At 38.0% G+C, this 8,296-nt stretch overlaps 2 pseudogenes; both read left to right on the top strand.

Annotated features, from left to right (window-relative positions):
* Positions 1 to 555: 555 nt before the first annotated feature.
* On the top strand, positions 556 to 2,278 carry LOC149143895 (putative potassium transporter 12 pseudogene; annotated as a pseudogene).
* A 4,158-nt stretch (positions 2,279 to 6,436) lies between these two features.
* On the top strand, positions 6,437 to 7,022 carry LOC149143894 (scarecrow-like protein 1 pseudogene; annotated as a pseudogene).
* The last annotated feature ends 1,274 nt before the right edge of the window (positions 7,023 to 8,296 follow it).

Genomic DNA, 8,296 nt, shown 5'->3' with positions numbered 1-8,296 from the left:
AAACTACAATGAACATCTTCCACGAGCTTATCATCTTTATAACATATATTGCTTCAGCTGAGATTCGAGTGTGTTGATTTTGTTTCATAACTACGGGTTATCGCTCTGTATAATTTTATTGGTATTAACGTGACCTCAGAGAATTTTTCTGATGAGATAAGAAAAACGCTCTGATCGAAGGATGGTAATGTATTCATAGAAATCATTGGAAAAAATCATTTGGGTATGAGGATTTTCAAGATTTCAATGGAAATCTGGATGTGGGATGCGATGTTACGATGTGGGTCGAAGAGATTGAGCTCTTTCTTTTTCTGGATTATGGGATTTGAATGCAGGAGTTGTTTCTATGGATGATAAAATTATGAGATTGAGGATTGTGGTCTTTGAATGCAGAAATTGCTTCTCTGGATGATAAACTTGTGCTTTTTTTATAAACAGTTGTGGGGATTCTCCTAAGTTTTTATTGATTTCTCTTTTCATTCTTGTCATTGTCAACCCCATTATCATATCAATGTTTGGGATGAGAAAGACAGGGATGGGATCAGTGAGGGCTCAATGTCTTTGTTGTCATCAGAGTCCAGGTGGGTTGATGGCAGTGAAATGGAAGGGGAATCCCCAAGGTGGTTTGTTGACGATGATCAGACAGGACACAAAATGAGGCGTGGGCTCGTTCTGAAGACCAAGTGAGTGGATTCCTTTGATGTGGAGGCCATGGAGGTGCCTGGTGTTCATAAGGGCCATGATAAGGACCTTTCATTAGGACGGACGCTCGGCTTGGCATTCCAAACACTTGGAGTGGTCTATGGTGATATGGGTACCAACCCCTTGTATGTTTTCACTAGTGTATTCATCCAAGCTCGTACCAAAGGAGAGGAAGATGTTTTGGGTGCATTAGCTTTAGTGATGTACACAATAGCCCTCATCCCTTTGGCTAAATATGTGTTCATTATGCTCAAAGCCAATGACAATGGTGAAGGGGGGACATTTTCCTTGTACTCTTTGATTTGCATATATGCAAAGGTCAATCTGCTCCCCAACCAGCAACCATCAGATGAAAAAAATTCCAGTTTCAAGCTCAAGTTGCCCACCCCAGAACTGGAAAGATGATTAAGAATCAAAGAAAGCCTTCAGAGAAGTACAAAATTGAAGACCCTACTGCTACTCTTGTTTCTCATGGGTACTTCCATGGTAATTGGGGATGGCATACTTACACCTGCAATATCAGTCATGTCTGTTGTGAGTGGCCTGCAAGATGAAATATCTAGCTTTACGGAAGACACAGTGGTCATTGTCTCAATCATATTCCTGGTGATCTTGTTCAGCATAAAACAGTTTGGTACAAGCAAAGTAGGCATGACATTTTCTCCGGCACTCATGATATGGTTTTTCTCTATTGGTTCTATTGGACTTTACAATATTATTTAACATGACATGACAATTTTAAGGCCATTCAATCCTGTTTATATCTATTACTTGTTCAAGAGGAACACTATCAAAGCATGGATGTCCCTAGGAGGTTGCGTGTTATGCATAATAGGAGCTGAAGCTATGTTTGCTGATTTGGGTCACTTCTCAGTAAGATCCATCCAGATAGCCTTCACATGTGTAGTATTCCCATGCCTACTATTGGCTTACATGGATCAAGTTGCATATCTTATGAAGCATCCCTCTGTGGTGGAGAAGGTATTCTATGCTTCAATTCCAGATGGTTTTATCTGGCCAGTCTTCGTGATAGCTACTGTTGTTGCCATGATTGCAAGCCAGGCAATGATCTTGGCAACAATTTCATCTATTAAAATGTCCATGGCCCTAGGATGCTTTCCCAGATTGAAAATAATTCACACATCCCGATGGTTCATGGGTCAGATCTACATTCTTGTCATCAACTGGGTTCTAATGATAATGTGTGTCTTGTTATGTGATTGTTTTAGGAGCACGGCCGAGATATCAAATGCATATGGCATTGCAAAGGTAGGGATGATGATGGTGACTACAAGCCTAGTGACTCTTGTCATGGTTCTTATATGGGCAAAAAATATATTCCTTGCGATTGGATTTCCTGTTCTATTTGGATCAATTGAGCTGATTTATTTTTCTGCAGTTTTGATGAAAGTGGGGGAAAATGGTTGGATAAATGGTTTTTTCCACCTGCTTCCTTCTTGTGATGTACATTTGGAACTATGGAAGTGTTCTGAATTATCAGGAGTTGTATATCTTGTTGGTCACGGAGATGTCAAGGCTAGAAAGGATTCATGGTTTCTTAAGAAACTGGTTATAATCTACTTCTATGCTTTCATGAGGGAAAACTACAGGGCAGGCCCTGCAAGCCTCAGTGTACCTCACACCAATCTCTTGCAAGTTAGCATGACATATACTATCTAACTTGAAGGTTTCCATGAATCAGACATGTTGAATGTTTTTCAAGGACCAAGTCACAACATCAATATGGTGATGGATAACAAAGATTTCCTTGAAGGTGGCGGAGATGAAGTGAATTTTAATGTGAAGTTAATAATCATAAGTTTTGTTGTCAACCAAGATCTTCATTACTTAGTCCTTGATTTTGTTTGATAGAGAACAATAGCCATTCCTACGATTAATCACTGATATTTATGAACAAAGACACCATTCTTTTTTCAATGAAGTTGATAGGTGGTATTTTATATGCATGGTTAAGCCTAAGATAAGCCATGTTTTCTACATAGGAAAGTTATATTACGTTATATCCATGAAAATGAGAGGAAGATGACATTGCATGTTTCCTCATATAGCTAACCATCGCTCAATAACTTTGGATGCTTCTCCACCTCATTCATTACATCATTGCTTAAGAACCTTGGATGCTTCTCCATTTTTTTTGACATCATGTATTGATTATGTTGTTGATGGAGGTTTTACACTAGGTTTTTCAACATTGAGCTTACTAGTACGAATCTTACTAGGGCTTGCACCACCGGGGTTATTAGTAAGAATCTCATGAGGTTTGCATAGCCATGATTATTAGAATCAAAATAGTAGGATTTGCACTAAAAGACAATTCATAGAGCTTTCCTGCTGGCGAGAAAATCACAAGTTCAACTTCTGCAGTGCAGAGCACCGAGAGCTCGTAAGCTTTCTTCAGCAATCCACCTACATTTGGAAAATGTAGCCTGCCTGCTGGCGATGTTCTCAATCCTCTTCCTCTGCATCTTTCCCCTCACTATTCTTGTATGTCCTCTTTCGTTTTTCCCTCCAAACAAACCCTCTCAAATCGAGAAAGCAGAACAACTCACTCGATGAGAATCCAATTATCGCTTCTAACGATAACCCAATACGATACCAGAAGTGATCACACAAAACCTCATTGACTCTTCATTTGTTTGGAAAAGAGCCAAGCATATACTTCTGACGAGGGTTTCTGTCTCAAGTCTGGCTCGCAGGACGTCGCTTAGTCAATTGCGAGAAAAGTTTTCCACCTGGCTGTCACATACGGTCTGTCACACTATATATTAAAATCAGGGACAATCCTTTCTCGGAGTGGACAATCCATTTGAATGCATTGATCAATGCTTTGTGCAATGCTGGTAGAGTGGACCATGCAAGGAACTATCTAATGGAGATGAAAAATTTTAAATCCTGATATAGTTTGCTATAGGACATTCATTGGAGGCCTATGCAAGTTGGGTATGGTGGATGAGACAGTGAATCAACTGGAGATAATGATTAGAAAGGGTCTCTCACCCACATATGCTCTGTACTCTTCACTCATCAAAGCTTGCTGCAAATCAAAGAAAGTTCAAGCCGCTGCCCAGATACTGAACCAAATGCTTAGGGAACGTGTTGTTCCAAGTTATGCAAGTTTTATCTATGGCATGCATCATCTTGGGAAGGTAGGAAAAAAAATTGAGGCATAAAAAGTTCTTGAGGAAGTGATAGATTGTAAATTCTCTGTACATGTTAAAGTATACACAGAAGTAATGTCTACTCTATTTCAGGCCAGTGAAGTGGAAAAATCATTACAATTAGAAGACAAAATAATTAGAAGAGGTTGTGAAACTGACTTTTTGACTCTGTAAAACAGTGTTTCTCTAAGGGAAAAATTGATGAGGTATCCAAGCTTTTAGAAGGCATAAACCAAAGATATCTGGTACCAGGTATTACATTATGAAAAAATTAAAATGGTCAGATTTATTGTTTTTCCAAGGAGACCACTCTTGCTTGAAGGAATGGAGAGGGCTCTGCTCGTAAGAAAGTACTGAACCAAGACCATTGTCAAAAAATGTTGAACCAAGAGTATTGTTAAAATGCAATGTTGCTTAGTTGCATGAAAATTTAATTGTCCAAAATTTAATTTTGGACTCTTTGCTGGCAAAATTTCATATAAAGGTATGCCCTTTTGCCTTATAACATGATGATTTTAATGAAAATGGAGGAAGGGAATCAATTTCAGAGAATCAACTGAAGTTAAAAAATATTAGATTATCAATTATAATCCATAGGAAGGGAGGAAAATAAAGGGTATGGTTGTGCTTAGCCTAAAACGTTTGCCTCTCATTTGAGAACTTTGCAAAAACTCAACTTTATTTCTGAATCTATAAACACAACTCTAAGTTTACATCTCAGTTTACATGTAAAGATTCGGTTTAAAGCAAATCTAGAAATAAGAATAAGCAAATCCAGAACTAAGAATTTGAAGCATTATTATTGTGGCAGAGCAAGGCAACTAAAATTTGAGTGCGTGGGAACAAAGTGGGATCTAGAACATGGAAAACTCACCAAAAAAACAGCAAATATTGTGGAAAGCGGAAAAGAGGAAAAAGAGCATCATTCCTTTGTTAATTCTCATACAGAATACAAATTAGATGCATGGTGTGAAGGAAAATGAAATTTACAGGTTTGTGGTTGAAATTTATTGGTGTATCTGTACGTGTGGCCCCAAATCATTTGTAGGTATCATACCTGTAATTATGGGTAAGGCCATATTTAATTTGATTTATTTGAAACTAGGTTTGTGGTTAATTCCAACCTAGGAAAACTTGATATGTAGGTTCAATAACCTTCTTGTGTTGTATGCCCTCATTGTGTAGGCTCAATAACCCTCTTGCTGTGTGTGCCCTTGTTATGTGGGCCAATAACCCCTTTTGAGAGGATGCCTCATTCGAGTTCAACTCGAGCTCTCATTTGTCTCGTCTCATCTTGTGGTTGGAATTTTCCCACACTCTTGCATCTATGTTTTAACTTTTCAGCACAATTGTACTTGGGTTTTGCTCTCTCTGGTGCACTTTTGAGGAGGCTATTTCAATATTTTGGGTGAGATTTGATTCCATCACTTCTCTCATTGACCCTTGTAAATATCAATGGTCGTAGGTTATGTAACAAATTCACATGCTTTCATAACTTCCAGTGTTGTAAGTCGCAGCTGCAATAGCAGTTCATTGCGGCACCATAGGTTTTGGTATCAAGTTCTTCTGGATTATCTGCGATTAAATCCATTTCTGGTCATTATTTCAAACCTTCTATCAACAATTCATTTTCAGGACAAGACAATGTCAAGGAAATTAACACGCCTCTCTACTGTTATTTATATTAATATTTATTCAACTATCGTTGGTTGAATGACTATCAACTTTTCCATAGAATTCATCACCTCATAACTCCTTCAGAAACCATTATATTCATCTTGTTCTTAACAGAAACAACCCCCCAATTTTAAGAGTTGTTATCAAGCGCTGGGAGCTATTTCCACAAATGCAACATTTTGGCAAACATTTCTTTATCCACCCAGGACACACACATTCATTTATCCATTTAAGGCATGTTCACATTCAACAACATTCCAAGAAAAATACAGTGAAACATGGCATGTAAACTAATGCAGCCTTGCAGGTACACACATATCTATTACTCTTTCATATTCACAAACTTAACCTATCAATTGCTCGTCTTTATATTCATCGACTTTCAAACTTAATAAATAAAATCAGCCCAAGACAGACTAAGAGTAAGACCTAAGAACTATAATTATCATGGACACCATAAATAACATGCACAAACCAAAGAGGGCCTACAAGGCATAGCACTAAAACCATTGATGATGTTAATAACAGAGTGCGTGAGGATGCCATCACATCATACCAAGAACTTCCAGATCGGAAAAACTTAATAAATAAAATCAGCCTAAGACAGTGACTAAGACTAAGACCTAAGAACTGTAATTATCATGGACACCATAAATAACAAACACAAACCAAAGAGGGCTTACAAGGCATAACACTAAAACCATTGATGATGTTAATAACAGAGTGCAGGAGGATGCTATCGCATCATACCGAGAACCTCCAGATTGGCAAAACTTTGGGCACATGTAATGCCTTATAAACCACTTCGTCCATACACACATAATTAGGAGGGGAGTCTTAATGTGGAATCAGATCCCAACATAAGGATAAGCCACTATATGGATGTGGAATCAGATGTCCAACCATGGATACTTAAGATAAATCCATATGAGGTTTTAGTAGTAAACTTTGCATTCCAACTGCATCACATGCTCGATCAAAGTGTGTCTACAAAGAACCCATGTGACCGGCTTCTGAGGATGGTGAAGTCTCTCAACCCTAAAGTAGTCACAGTAGTAAAACAAGAGGTTAACACTAATAATACACCTTTCATCCCCCGGTCCATGGAAGCATTAAACTATTACTCATCAGTGTTTGAGTCGCTAGATGCTACACTTAAAAGGGATAGCAGAAATCGTATGAATGTTGAAAAACAATGCCTTGCCTGAGACACAGTGAACATAATTGCTTGTGAGGGAGAAGAAAGGATTGAGAGATATGAAGTTACAAGAAAATGGAGAGCTAGAGTGACTATGGCAGGATTTAGTGTATATCATCTCAGTGCTAATGTTAAGGACACAGTTAAATCTTTGCTCTGTTAATCATATTGCAATAGCTATAAGACTAAGGAAGAAGGAGGAGCTATGTATTTACTATTTTGGATGGTTGGACAAAATTCTCATTGCAACATCTGCTTGGCATTGAGAGGCAAGGACTATAAGAATGTTCTTGTACAAGAATTTCTTACAATTTATCAATACCATTGTTGAAACTGCATGTGACTTTCATGTGTGTCAGGGAAGAGTTCAGAAACCTGACACAATAACTTATTATAGGGGTAAAAGATGAAACTAATTTAAGGAAACAATGGTTTTTACCTGTCCTGTTCAACCAGGGATAATAGTGATAGTTATTCGTTTGTATTTTGCTTCCTTATCCAGGTAGACAGGAAAATGCTAAGGCTTGCTAAAATCAGTGATATGCCTGCGGGTAATTGGATAGAGATAGTTACTATTTAACTTTCAAGAACTTATGCTTCACTAGCTAAAAAGTTTTGGATTTTTTTTCTTATGACCTTGAGTACAGAGTCTCATAATCAACTAGATGAAAAATCAAGTCTATCTTTCAAATGCTTGAACCAGGACTATATCACGGATATTACAACAATAAAAGAAATAATTCCAGTCTATAGAAAGGTAGCATAGTAATAACATACTTGAGTTTTCGGGGTGCTTCAAACAATCTCGTCCTAAAGATAGGATTCCAGGTTGTTTGCAGATTTTAATTGGTGAGGTTGGCTCTAATTTTGGAACTTGGTTGGCTCTGCTGCAGGTATCATTTTGCACCAAATCTTCGCCAAGCCTTTTTCATGGACTCACTAAAGGACTCTCATTTTCTTCATCCTTCATATGAGTAAACCTTCGACCCAGCACTGGTTTTCAATACAAACTTTCAAAGAGAGAAACTGGCAGTTTGGAGCAGGTTACAAGACCTCCTTCTATAATGAACAGAGATGACCCCGGAATGTGGCAAAAGTTCTCCCCTTCAGCCGGTGCTAAAGAAAACAAAGAGCTTCTCTCTGAAATCTCTAACGGCGTGCTTGGATGGCCTAATCTGACCAAAACTACAAAAATGTACCATGAGTTTTCCTCTACGTTGTTATATTGTGAAGGATAGTGTTTCCCGCAATTACTAACCATTCCAATAGCCCCTGCTTCCTGATCCATTAGTTTTGACTTCTCCAAACACTAAAGAGCATTAACGATTCTATTCCATTGCACAAAGATGAGCTGGAAGGGAAAACCCTTCGGAGCATAGTATTTCATGTTGAGGTATCAAATTCTTGGTTCCATGCAAATAGAAACCGCATGAAGATATCTACGAACCACTTGAACATCAAAAATGTTCAGTCTCAAAACTCTGAAGTAAATTTGTAAAGAATGTAGCATTAGCTTTCTTGGCTTAGTGAATTCCCTAAT

This window comes from Pinus tabuliformis, chromosome X, assembly GCF_031772625.1.
Source record: "Pinus tabuliformis cultivar Carrire ecotype Pingquan chromosome X, CPIR1, whole genome shotgun sequence".
Taxonomy (NCBI): Eukaryota; Viridiplantae; Streptophyta; class Pinopsida; order Pinales; family Pinaceae; genus Pinus; species Pinus tabuliformis.
The sequence above is the reverse complement of the archived record's forward strand: the minus strand, read 5'-3'. Positions and strand labels throughout refer to the sequence as shown.